This window comes from Protopterus annectens, chromosome 7.part0 (assembly GCF_019279795.1).
Source record: "Protopterus annectens isolate FY-2018-M chromosome 7.part0, PAN1.0, whole genome shotgun sequence".
Lineage (NCBI taxonomy): Eukaryota > Metazoa > Chordata > Ceratodontiformes > Protopteridae > Protopterus > Protopterus annectens.
Window position 1 is genome coordinate 778,443,003 of NC_056739.1, and position 12,824 is coordinate 778,455,826.

A 12,824-nucleotide genomic window follows, 5' to 3' on the forward strand; every position below is an offset into this window, starting at 1 on the left:
TTTAAACCAACCCTTTTTACAAGGAAACTAAGAAAAAAATAATATACAATTCAGGACTGAAGTAGAACAAGAGACTTTAAATGGACCTTTATTAAAACTATGTAAAGATATTTTGGAGTTGTCAAATAATTATGACAACAGATGTTTGTGGACACGGGCATGGGATTGTAATGTGATTCTGAGATTAGAAAATGAGAATACTGTGCATATACCAAGCATTATAAATGCTGAATGTAACAAAGATATGGTAAAATATTGGTGACAGTCAAAAAAGCATGTTTTTTATGTGGAAAAACTGATCGTTTAATAATTGTGTTAAAAAAGGTGGCTTGCGTGTGGAAAAACAGGACATGATGCAAGGAACTGTGAATTGAGATGTTATAAATGTAACAAAATGGGATGTTTTGGTGAGTGTGAAGAAAAAGGAAATGAGACAGAGTCAGAAATGGTAGACATTATCTGAGCAAGGGCAAAAGAGCAAAGCTGTAGAGAAAGAGAGAGACAGAAATAGTGAAAATACAAATAGAAACTTTTAGTTTATTAGACAAAGAGCAAGTAATGCAACAGTTAAAATGAAGGAAGAATTTAATACAGAAAGAAGTGAGGAAGATGAGTAAGAGCTGAGTGATAGTGGAGATATTAAATGGAATTTCAGTTAAGCAAAAAATAAATTCTATTGGTAAAAGGGTGTGGGAGAAGAATAGGAAAATTACAGAAGGATTTAAAAAGGAAAAAAGAAAGGGAAACAATACTTACTGTAAAAAGACAAAATTACTTGTAGAATTCTAAGAGTTAATGTTAATAAAGAAATTAGACAGAAGAATAGGGATTTTGAGATGGTATAAAAAGCAAGAAAGTGATATTATACTGGACGACGTTAGCTTTTTTATCTCAAGTAAAGAGATATGAAACAAGTATGGTAGGGAAAAATGTCATTTGGAATTTAGGGAAAGAGACTTGTTAGGGGATACTTATTTTGTATAAAGATATGACAAAAGTGTCAGATTTTACTTTTGTCACAGTAGGTAGAACCACTATTCTTGATGTAAGATAGATGGCTCATATCATGGGAGTTATTGCAATTTATGCTTATATAACAAAATGAGAGAGAGGAGATGTTTAGAAACATCATTCAATATGTAGCAATTAATATGGAGATTATTATAGTAGAAGATTTTCACTGTAAATTAAGACAGCAGAAAAAGAAAGCATATGATCTTAAAATAGCATGGAACATCACAAAATAAAGACAATTAAGAATTTGGAATCAAAAGCCACAGGGGACATATAGTAGAGGAGAAAAGAGAATGGAAATAAAATTATTTTTTTCAATTTCAGAAAATTTACTAATAGTAGAAAGAGGTGTTTGGATGACAGTTGGTTAGCCAAGTTTGAGAAGATTAGGCAGTTCCAACCAGCCAAGTTTCACCTCAAGGTTAAGACAATGGTGGAGTTCGATAAGGGAACCTGTTATAAATCTAGCAATGTGGTTGTAGGCAAGAGAGAGCATGTTAAGTTCCACATTTATTGAGGAAAGAGAGGACCGGGAAGCATAGAGGAGGGTAGAGAGGAGATGGAGGCAACAATAGTTAATTTGGCAGTAGGAGTTAAAAAGTTTTTAATTCTGTACATGGATCCTAGTTTTTTGTTAACAGACTTTACGGTTTGGGTAATGTGTATGTCGAATTTGAGCTTATGATCAATAGTAACACCTAGTAATTTGGTACTGGTGACCAGGGGTTATGAGGGTCCATTGTTGGATTTAACATGGAAGGTTATGTTGTTAGTGTTTGGGAGTTCTTTACCTAGGGGTGAGACGCGTTGGGGAAGAATAGTAATAATTTAGTTTTTAGTTGGGTTGAGTAGGAGTTTCAAATCAGTGAACCATTTTTCAACTAGAGAAAAACAGTGTTGAGTGATGGTTTGGAGATTCGAGAGGGAGACGTCTGAGCAGATTAGGGTGGAGTTGTCGGCATATTGGATGCAGGTAGATTTAGGGATGACTGATTGAAGGTCATTTATGAAGATGGAAAACAGAAGTGGGCCCAGTATCGAGCCCTGAGGAACACCTATGGTATTAGGGAGCAGTCCTGATATTCTGTTTTGCCACAGGACAGCTTGTTGCCTACCAGTGAGGTAGGCCTTGAACCAGTTTAGTGCTGGAGTGTCCAGATGTAGGGTTTCAAGGGTGTAAGAAGGAGAGGATTGATGATTGACCATATCAGATACTTTTGATAGGTCCAGAAAGAGGGCAGAGGATATAAGTTTGTTATTCTGATTGTTATTGATGGAGTCGGCAAAAGGAAAGGAGGGCAGTAGTTGTACTATGGTGGGGAAAGCCGTGCTGGGAGTTGGACAAGAGATGATTAAAGGTTAGGTAGTGAAGAAGTTGTTTGTGGATGCATCTTTCCATAATTTTTGCTATTGGGGACAGTATTGCTATTGGTCTATAATTTGATGTTTCCATGGAGGTACCTCCTTTGTGAAGCGGAATGATATAAGAAATCTTCCAAATAGAGGGGATGTTCGTCTCAGTTATAGTTCTATTGATAAGGATTGATATGGGGTAGGCTATTACATCAGACGCAATTTGTAAGAATTCCGCTGGAAGGTGGTCAGCCGCTAGGGTGGTTGGTTTGAGTTTTTTTAACTAATTAACATCAGAACTTACTGAAATCCGAAACTGCACTTAGTCATTTGAATAAACATACATAGAAAACTTTATACATTTAAACAAGAAACATGTATAAAAGACATATATAAAAAAGCATGTATAAAAAAGAGAGAAGAAACATGTGTATATATGTGTTACTAAATAACATAACATAATATAAATCTCTTTTAAAAACCTATTAAAAACCTGAATAGATATTAAAGGCCATTAGTGTCTAAGGGGTCTATCCTTAAGAAATGGTTTCAAAAAACCCTATCATTTAAACCATGCCTAATGTCTGCTTGAAATCTAATTATCCATCTATTTTCTTCCTTCTCTGGAAAATTATTCTCATTCCCTAATCTCTCTGTGGTATGTATAAGTTCTAGGACTAAAAATTTGAACTTATGTGTGGTATCAGTTTGTAAGACATGTTTGGCAATGGCATTAGTTTCATTCTCCTTGTTTATAGCATAGATATGTTCTCGAATTCTTTCCCTTAAACTTCTATTCGTTTTTCCCACATAGAAACTACCACATTTCTGGCAGACACCTAAATATACAACATTCCTGGAAGTACAATTAGCATAAAAATCAAATACATACGTTGTGTGAGTGTCCAGATGTTCAAAAGTATTAGTACCTAAAATATACTGGCATTGGTTACAATTGTAACAAGGATACGTCCCCTTTTTGTTAGAGATAGGTTTTCTTATCTCATTGTGTTCATAGCATAATAGCCTTTTTAAAGATTTAGTATTTTTATAGCTAAAACTCGGTTGCTGGCCTACTACTTCACAAATACCTTCATCTAACGTTAAAATATTCCAATTCTTCTTAATAACATTTGTTATCTTTTTATTTTGATTAGTAAATGGAATAGTTACCCTATTCTTCCTAATATTATTACTTTTCTTGTGTAATGTCTCATCTACACAGCTATTCCTGTTGATATAGGGGTATCCATCAGTTCCACGGTCAATCTGATGTACCATTTCAATTTCCTTTTTATGATAACCCCTTTCTAAAAAATCTCTCTGTATATTTCCTATAGCTATACCATAACTCTCATCTTTACTAGTTAGTCTAGAGCATCTCAGTGCCTGTTTTTTTATCACATTTTTATGTATATGAGGTGGATGCATGCTGTCTCTATGTAGAAACGCATTCCTCCTACAAGGTTTCCTATATACCACTGTGTGTATTATGTCTACTTCTTTAGTTAATAGCACATCCAGGCCAACAACCGAGTTTTAGCTATAAAAATACTAAATCTTTAAAAAGGCTATTATGCTATGAACACAATGAGATAAGAAAACCTATCTCTAACAAAAAGGGGACGTATCCTTGTTACAATTGTAACCAATGCCAGTATATTTTAGGTACTAATACTTTTGAACATCCGGACACTCACACAACGTATGTATTTGATTTTTATGCTAGTTGTACTTCCAGGAATGTTGTATATTTAGGTGTCTGCCAGAAATGTGGTAGTTTCTATGTGGGAAAAACTAATAGAAGTTTAAGGGAAAGAATTCGAGAACATATCTATGCTATAAACAAGGAGAATAAAACTAATGCCATTGCCAAACATGTCTTACAAACTGATACCACACATAAGTTCAAATTTTTAGTCCTAGAACTTATACATACCACAGAGAGATTAGGGAATGTGAATAATTTTACAGAGAAGGAAGAAAATAGATGGATAATTAGATTTCAAGCAGACATTAGACATGGTTTAAATGATAGGGTTTCTTTGAAACCATTTCTTAAGGATAGAGCCCTTAGACACTAATGGCCTTTAATATCTATTCAGGTTTTTAATAGGTTTTTAAAAGAGATTTATATTATGTTATGTTATTTAGTAACACATATATACGCATGTTTCTTCTCTCTTTTTTATACATGCTTTTTATATATGTCTTTTATACATGTTTCTTGTTTAAATGTATAAAGTTTTTTATGTATGTTTATTCAAATGACTAAGTGCAGTTTCGGATTTCAGTAAGTTCTGATGTTAATTAGTTTGTTAATGCTATTGGTCCTTATAGCTGAAGGATAAGACTATTTAAGCATTCATAGTGTGTTTGATTTCAAAGTCTGAAGAAGCGTCATATGAGATGTGAAAGCGCTTACTGGTGAATAAAATCTTTTGAATTTTGGAGGTTTGCTTCGATTGTCATGGTGTGCCTTTCATTCTTTTTCTTTGGATATTTGTGTTTTTGTGTGGAGGCACTTCACCCCTACAGAGTATTCCTTTTTTGGATTAATACAGAAAGAAGTGAGGAAGATGAGTAAGAGCTGAGTGATAGTGGAGATATTAAATGGAATTTCAGTTAAGCAAAAAATAAATTCTATTGGTAAAAGGGTGTGGGAGAAGAATAGGAAAATTACAGAAGGATTTAAAAAGGAAAAAAGAAAGGGAAAATACTTACTGTAAAAAGACAAAATTACTTGTAGAATTCTAAGAGTTAATGTTAATAAAGAAATTAGACAGAAGAATAGGGATTTTGAGATGGTATAAAAAGCAAGAAAGTGATATTATACTGGACGACGTTAGCTTTTTTATCTCAAGTAAAGAGATATGAAACAAGTATGGTAGGGAAAATGTCATTTGGAATTTAGGGAAAGAGACTTGTTAGGGGATACTTATTTTGTATAAAGATATGACAAAAGTGTCGGATTTTACTTTCATCATAGTAGGTAGAACAACTATTCTTGATGTAAGATAGATGACTCATATCATGGGAGTTATTGCAATTTATGCTTATATAACAAAATGAGAGAGAGGAGATGTTTAGAAACATCATTCAATATGTAGCCATTAATATGGAGATTATTATAGTAGAAGATTTTCACTGTAAATTAAGACAGCAGAAAAAGAAAGCATATGATTTTAAAATAGCATGGGACATCACAAAATAATGACAATTAAGAATTTGGAATCAAAAGCCACAGGGGACATATAGTAGAGGAGAAAAGAGAATGGAGATAAGATTATTTTTTTCAATTTCAGAAAATTTACTAATAGTAGAAGGAGGTGTTTGGATGACAGTTTTCAGATCATAAGCCAATTGGATTGCGATAAAAAATTCTGAGTATATTAAAAAAGGGAAAGATTTAAAAAGAATAAACGAGAGGAAATGGATGATACAGGGAAAGAGGACATATTGAAATTATGGCAAGACTATGTGGAAATGAAAGACTTTTATATGGATTAGACAGTGTGAAGTATAAAAAGTGTTATGTAATATAGAAAAAAGAAAAAAATAAATGTGGAAAAATAAAGTATAAAAATGAAGTAATGATACTATTGAGTGTTTAGAAAAGAATGATGTAAACTGTTTTTTATTAAGGAACAGGCATTATAGAGTTGAATAAGAAAAGAATAGAAAATGTATGGATAAGCAAATATATTTTTGCAAGGAAAAAGAAGACAATTCACCACATGTACATAAAACAATTAAAGATAACAATAGTGTTATGAGAGAGATGAAAGAAGCATCAGGTATAATATACAATACACAGCAGAAAATTAAAGAAATAGTAAAATAATATATTAAGATGTTATTTAAAAGACAGAATATAAAAATTAGTAAGAAATGGAAGGTATATACGCATTCTGATGAAGATAAAAATTTGGAAAAAAAATGATAGAAGAATTAGAACAGGTTTTGAAAGTAGTGAATCTAGATTTGGTGGCAGGACCAGATGGAATAGAATATATGATATACAAGAATATGACAGTGGATAAAAAATGGTTTCTAAGGGAATTAAAAGAATGGTTGGACAAAGGGACTATGTATAATTAATTGTGTGTATGGGGTGTTAGATTTATATGGAAAAAAGGTGACAAACGAAAGTTACAGAACTGGAGACCAATAGTATTAAATAATACAGATTATAAAACTTTGATCAAAATTCTACAAAAAAAAGAATGGAAGAGAAAGTGGGTAAAATTGTAAATTGATGTGTATATGGTATAAAAGAAAAAAAGATCCAAGATTTGTTATTAATAATCAGGGAATTAGTAGAATATACTGTATGAAATGCACATACCAAATTAATAGTGGGAGATTTAAGTAAAGCATTTGATTAAATTCAACATTCTGTCTGGGAAATATTTGAAGTAAAATAAAAGTGTTTTCTGACATGCAGATACAATATAATGATCACTGGTAAATGGGTGGTTAAGTGAAGATCGCCACAGCTTGGGAAGGGAGTACATTGAACAAAGGGTGTCCATTGGTGATGTATAACTTATAGTATTAATGAATGTGATAGCAATACATATGAATTAGGAAATGGATTCTATGAGTTGATTCTAATGAAAGGATAAAAATGCCACTTACAACATAAGCAGATGACATTATTATTGGCTGCAAAGATGGGAATAAGTACGAGATACCCGTGGTAAAGCAAAGTATGACAAAAAATAAAATTCTTGGGAATAAACTTTGAAAGTAAAAATTACAGAAATGATGTGGAAAGAAAAGATTGAAAATGAAAAATACTTGTGATTTTGGAAATTCTTTTAGACTTTATTTCAAGAAAAAAGTATATTTAATTAATTCTATCTTGTTATCCAGGGTGCACATTTAGCAGGTGTTTTTCAGTATTCCTTTGGCTGGAAAAAGTGTGTAACATAATATTTTCTTTACTTCGATGATCCCGCAGGTTCCAAATTCAGTGAGAGGATTTGCTTGTGGATAAGGAAAAGGATGCTTAAGTTAATAAATCTTATAGTTTATACAGCATCTTTAAATTTATATGAGTGTAATGAAACAAGGATAGCGATGTCTCTTCTAACACAAATATTAAGTTTCAAATATAAAATTGAATAGCTATTTTTTTTAACGCAAAAATGAGCAGAGTTCACTGCAATAAAGAAATAGAAATTTATTAGGATAAAACTATACTTTGGAAGATAAATATTAAAGAGATTGAAAATGTGAGGAAAGCATGGTATAATAATATTATGGAAAATATTTCTGGATGTATCCATGGAAAGAGTTACATAAAGAAAAAAGAGTGCTAAGCAATGCAAGAATAGGAAGATGTAAAGATATGATAGAATGCCAAGATTTTTTTTCTGGAGGTTGACAATACAAAAAATTGCCAGTGAAGGCAATTATGCCTGATAAAATGAAAAAAAAAATAGAATTTGTTACTGTGGTGAATTTGAAACAAGTGAACATTTTTTTAAAGATGCAGAAGCATTAAAATGTTATGGAAAAGATTTTAGATTTGAATTATGCAAAGGGATTCACAGAAGTAAATCATTTAAATATGGACATGATTGAATTTGGATATTATAAGAACAAAAGTAGAGATAATGTTAAAAGAATTGATAAAAAATGTTCTTTATGATGTAGTTGACTTGGAATCAAAGAGTGAAACATTCTGTTTAATTAAAAATGGGATTTGGCTATGATGTTAAAAACAAGGTTTGGGTTATGGAAATTGGAGTGTGGGTCAAAGTAAAATATGACTATTGTATTTCTGGTAATGAGAATGCAAGAGAAAGATATGTTGTAAATATTGTATGTAGTGTATATATTGCAGAATGTGTATATACAATGTAAATAAGTTATGATTATTTTAATAAAGGACCCCTACTCTTTTTGATAGGTGCTGTGGGATTTTTTAATCCATCTGAGTTATCACCAAATTAAACTGAAGCCCCATCTGCTTGATGTCTCATCTGAAAGACAACACACTCAGGAGTACAGCACTACTCTTATGCTGCACTGAAGTGTCAACAAACAATCTACCTGGTGTGGATATAAAACCATAGGAGAATAGGCAGTTACTAGGCTACTGGCCCTGAGGCCCTTACAAGCCCAGCCAAGAATTTAGCCCATGTTCCAACAAATCAGCACCTAATGCCGCTGTCCAGCAGGGACACAAGTGGAATCCCAGGGGGTGTATTTTCTGTTCCCCATCCAGTTATCCATATTATGCTTAAAAAGGGTTAATGAGGTACCCTGATTGATGTGGAGAGTGAGTCTATTTCACAAAAGGGTGAGTCTCTGGGACACAAATCTGCCCCTCCAACAAGTCCTGTAGATGTCAGAGACCAGGTTGAGGTCACGCATGTGGGTTACTCAAGTGGAGCTTGACTTGTAGATATGCAGCAGTCCCATCAAGGCAGGTTCTGGAATTGCTCTGTATGCCAGATAGAGGTCACCTCTGAGGAGTCTGTAGGAGACTGAGTAGAGGGACAGGGCCTTTAGCCTATCTGTATAGGGTAAATGTTTGAACCCCTGGATTCTCCTGGTTTGGAGCCTCTGTAATCACTCCAGCTGCTGCATGTGCTTTGTGAGGTACATGCTGTTAAGACCCATTGTACTCAATAATGGGTCTTATAAGGGAAGAATACAGGGATGTTATGACCACCTTGTCCCTGGATGAAATACCCTTGCTAATGAGGTGGGTCACATAGAAAGCTTTCCATGCAATGGAGGCAATATGATGGTCAAAAGTCAGTTTGCTATCAACCTGGGTGCCCAAGTCCCTCACGACTGATTGTGTGCTTAGGACCTTATTATTATTGTGATAACTCATGGGGACATCACACTCCTCAAAGGGGATGATGCTTTTTTTTTTTTTCATTCATTTTGAAGTCATGTTTCTGGCACAATTTATCTGTTTGGGTCAGACTCTCTTGGAGGATGTCCAGATTACAAGGTGACTGATGACAGCACCCAGCCTGCAGTCATCTGCAAATTTGGTCAGCCATAGCCCACTGTTTTTGGCCTGCATCACAGAAAAGTATATTCCAAACAACAGAGGTCCCAAGACTGATCCCTGGGGTACACTGCTCTTTACGGGTCTACTGCTTGAGGTGGCTTGCCCTGTTTTGACTAGGAGGGTTCTATCAGTGAGCCAGTCTGTGACCCATCTGGTAACATATGCATTGATGCCTAGTTGTGAGAGTTTATCTATTATACCTGAGTGGGGAATGATATCAAAGGCTTTGGCCAGGTCAAGGTAGGTGGTGTGTACACTCTTCCTCTTGTCCATGGCTTAGATGACTGTCTCAAAGAAGTCAACCAAATTTAACAGGCATGAACTCCCCTTGATGAAACCAAACTGTGTGGGATCGAGTGTTTGGAGGTTGCCAATGTCCTTATTAATGAGGTCCAAGATGATCTGCTCCATAGCCTTGCAGATCAGGCTAGTTAGGTTGATGGGTCTATAAATCCCTGGATCAGTGGACGATCCACCTTTGTGCAAAGGGATGACAGTGACTGTCCTCTGCTTGCCTGGGATGAAGCCGATACTCAGGCTTTGGTGGAATAGGATGGCTAATGGTGCTGCAAGTTCCTGCCTGAGTTCATGTAGGATGCAGCCTGGGATGTTATCGGGTCCCATGGAGACTGTATATTTTGACTTTGAGAGGGCAGTGATGACTTGCTCCCTACAGATAAAGGAAGGGGGGGCAGGTGCTGGGGGTGTCCTCATTTACTGATGGTGGACAACGGGAGTGAAATTTTCACTGAACCTGTCTACCAGCAGGTTGACTATATCAACAGCATTTGTGTGTGTGATGTAAGTGAGGAAGATGAGTAAGAGCTGAGTGATAGTGGAGATATTAAATGGAATTTCAGTTAAGCAAAAATAAATTCTATTGGTAAAAGGGTGTGGGAGAAGAATAGGAAAATTACAGAAGGATTTAAAAGGAAAAAGAAAGGAAAAAATACTTACTGTAAAAAGACAAAATTACTTGTAGAATTCTAAGAGTTAATGTTAATAAAGAAATTAGACAGAAGAATAGGGATTTTGAGATGGTATAAAAAGCAAGAAAGTGATATTATACTGACGTTAGCGTAGCTTTTTTATCTCAAGTAAAGAGATATGAAACAAGTATGGTAGGGAAAATGTCATTTGGAATTTAGGGAAAGAGACTTGTTAGGGGATACTTATTTTGTATAAAGATATGACAAAAGTGTCGGATTTTACTTTCATCATAGTAGGTAGAACAACTATTCTTGATGTAAGATAGATGACTCATATCATGGGAGTTATTGCAATTTATGCTTATATAACAAAATGAGAGAGAGGAGATGTTTAGAAACATCATTCAATATGTAGCAATTAATATGGAGATTATTATAGTAGAAGATTTTCACTGTAAATTAAGACAGCAGAAAAAGAAAGCATATGATCTTAAAATAGCATGGAACATCACAAAATAAAGACAATTAAGAATTTGGAATCAAAAGCCACAGGGGACATATAGTAGAGGAGAAAAGAGAATGGAAATAAAATTATTTTTTTCAATTTCAGAAAATTTACTAATAGTAGAAAGAGGTGTTTGGATGACAGTTTTCAGATCATAAGCCAATTGGATTGCGATAAAAAAATTCTGAGTATATTAAAAAAGGGAAAGATTTAAAAAGAATAAATGAGAGGAAATGGATGATACAGGGAAAGAGGACATATTGAAATTATGGCAAGACTATGTGGAAATGAGAGACTTTTATATGGATTAGACAGTGTGAAGTATAAAAAGTGTTATGTAATATGGAAAAAAGAAAAAAATAAATGTGGAAAAATAAAGTATAAAAATGAAGTAATGATACTATTGAGTGTTTAGAAAAGAATGATGTAAACTGTTTTTTATTAAGGAACAGGCATTATAGAGTTGAATAAGAAAAGAATAGAAAATGTATGGATAAGCAAAGATATTTTTGCAAGGAAAAAGAAGACAATTCACCACATTTACATAAAACAATTAAAGATAACAATAGTGTTATGAGAGAGATGAAAGAAGCATCAGGTATAATATACAATACACAACAGAAAATTAAAGAAATAGTAAAATAATATATTAAGATGTTATTTAAAAGACAGAATATAAAAAATAGTAAGAAATGGAAGGTATATATGCATTCTGATGAAGATAAAAATTTGGGAAAAAAATGATAGAAGAATTAGAACAGGTTTTGAAAGTAGTGAATCTAGATTCGGTGGCAGGACCAGATGGAATAGAATATATGATATACAAGAATATGACAGTGGATAAAAAATGGTTTCTCAGGGAATTAAGTGAATGGTTGGACAAAGGGATTATGCATAATTAATTGTGTATATGGGGTGTTAGATTTATATGGAAAAAAGGCGACAAACAAAAGTTACAGAACAGGAGACCAATAGTATTAAATAATACAGATTATAAAACTTTGATCAAAATTCTACAAAAAAAGAATGGAAGAGAAAGTGGGTAAAATTGTAAATTGATGTGTATATGGTATAAAAGAAAAAAAGATCCAAGATTTGTTATTAATAATCAGGGAATTAGTAGAAGATATACTGTATAGAAATGCACATGCAAATTAATAGTGGGGAGATTTAAGTAAAGCATTTGATTAAATTCAACATTCTGTATTCTGGGAAATATTTGAAGTAAAAAGATAAAGTGTGTTTTACGGCATGCAGATACAATATAATGAAGTCACTGGTAAATGGGTGGTTAAGTGAAGATATACAGCTTGGGAAAGGTATTAGACAAGGGTGTCTATTGAGTGATGTATAACTTGTATTATTAATGAATGTGATAGCAATACATATGAATTAGGAAATGGATTCTATGAGTTACAGTTCTAATGAAGGGATAAAAATGCCACTTTTAACATAAGCAGATGACATCATTATTGTTGCAAAAGATGGGAATAAGTCTGAATGCAATGGTAAAGCAAAGTATGACAAAAATAAAAATTCTTGGAATAAGCTTTAGAAATCAAAAAATTACAGAAATGATGTGGAAAGAAAGATCAGAAGAAATGAAAAATACTTGTGATTTTGGAAATTCTTTAGACTTTATTTCAAGAAAAAAAAGTATATTTAATTAATTCTATCTTGTTATCCAGAATTGCACATTTAGCAGGTGTTTTCAGTATTCCTTTGGCTTTGGAAAAAGTGTATAACATAATATTTTCTTTTACTTGATGATCCAGGTTAAATTCAGTGAAAAGGAGGATTTTATATGTGGATAAGGAAAAAGGATGCTTAAGGTTAATAAATCTTATAGTTTATACAGCATCTTTAAATTTATATAGTGTAATGAAACATTTAAAGGATAATGATGTCTCTCTTCTAACACAAATATTAAGTTTCAAATATAAAATTGAATAGCTATTTTTTTTAAAGCAAAAACGAGCAG